The sequence below is a fragment of the Primulina huaijiensis genome, chromosome 6 (genome assembly GCF_012295235.1).
Source record: "Primulina huaijiensis isolate GDHJ02 chromosome 6, ASM1229523v2, whole genome shotgun sequence".
Taxonomy (NCBI): domain Eukaryota; kingdom Viridiplantae; phylum Streptophyta; class Magnoliopsida; order Lamiales; family Gesneriaceae; genus Primulina; species Primulina huaijiensis.
The window spans coordinates 196586-197984 of record NC_133311.1 but is presented as its reverse complement, the minus strand read 5'-3'; the positions used below and the strand labels follow the sequence as shown (position 1 = coordinate 197984).

At 28.5% G+C, this 1399-nt stretch overlaps 1 non-coding gene across 1 annotated transcript; it reads right to left on the bottom strand.

The window, feature by feature from the left end:
• Positions 1-747: 747 nt before the first annotated feature.
• Positions 748-856, bottom strand: LOC140980033 (small nucleolar RNA R71). Its single transcript, XR_012175863.1, has one exon. It is a non-coding gene; the product is annotated as a small nucleolar RNA R71 (small nucleolar RNA).
• Positions 857-1399: the final 543 nt, after the last annotated feature.

The following is a 1399-nucleotide window of genomic DNA, read 5'->3' as shown; positions in this document are numbered from 1 at the left end:
AAAATTTATAATTTGTAAACTTCGTTCTTGCATTTGGTAATCTATAAATTAATAAATTTAAACTTAAAATAACCTCTCTGTGGATCGATCTCGTACTTACGAAATATATTACTTGCAGACAACCTACACTTGTTGAATTATAATTTAAGTAGTAGCAAGTTTTTGGCGCCGTTGCCGGGGAGGTATAAATTAAGTTTATATTTGTTAATTATGTTTTATTTATAAGTATTGTGTTGTTTTTTTTTTTTTATGAGTATTTGGAGTCGAAAAAAAAGTGGTAGACTTATTTGAGTATCTGAAAATAATTTAAACATGGATTATAATTCAAATAATCAAGATAATGATAACAACAACAACAACAACAATAATAATAATAATCAAGAACATGATCAATTAAGAACACTTAGGCACCATATGAACCCTATTAGAACTAGTGCCCATCTTGTTTAGTTTTTCCTCCTGATGCATCTAATTTCAACTTTAAACCTCAAATTATTCAACTTTTACCAAATTTTCATGGCTTAGATTCTGAAAATCCATATTTACATCTAAGACAATTTGAGGAAGTATGTAACACTTATAATGATCAAAATTGTAGCATGGATATAGTTCGATTAAAGCTTTTCTCTTTTTATTTAAAATATAAGGCTAAAACATGGCTACAAAATTTGAGATCAAGTTCAATAAGATCAAGGGAAGAAATACAACAACAATTTCTCAAAAAGTTTTTTCCTTCCCATAGAACAAAATCTTTTAAAAGACAAATTACGACTTTTTCTCAAAAACAAGGAGAAACATTTTATCAATGTTGGGATAGATATAAAGAATTACTTAATACATGCCCACATCATGGTTTTGAAACATGGAGAATAATTTCTCACTCTTATGAAGGTCTAATACCTAAAGATAGGCAAATGATAGAATTCATGTGTAATGGAACTTTTGAGGATAAAAACCCAAATGAAGCTATGGAGTATTTGAATTCATTAGCAGAAAATGCTCAAAATTGGGATAATACAGGCACAATAGAACCACCAACAACTAAAATCAATAATTCAACAAATGGGGGTGGTATCTATAATCTTAAAGATGATATAGACATTCAAGCTAAACTTGCATCTTTAGTAAGAAAAATTGAGTCATTAGAAATGAAAAAGAGTGGTCAATTAAAAAACATTCAAGAAATTGTTTGTCATATATGTGATACACATGATCATGCTACCAAAGATTCTCCAACATTACCTTCATTTAAAGAATGTCTCCATGAACAAGCAAATTATGTTAACAATTATAAAAAACCAATACTAGATCCTTTTTCAACATCATATAATCCTGGATGGAAAAATCATCCTAATTTTAGTTGGAGGAATGATAATAATGCACAACCCTCACAACAATA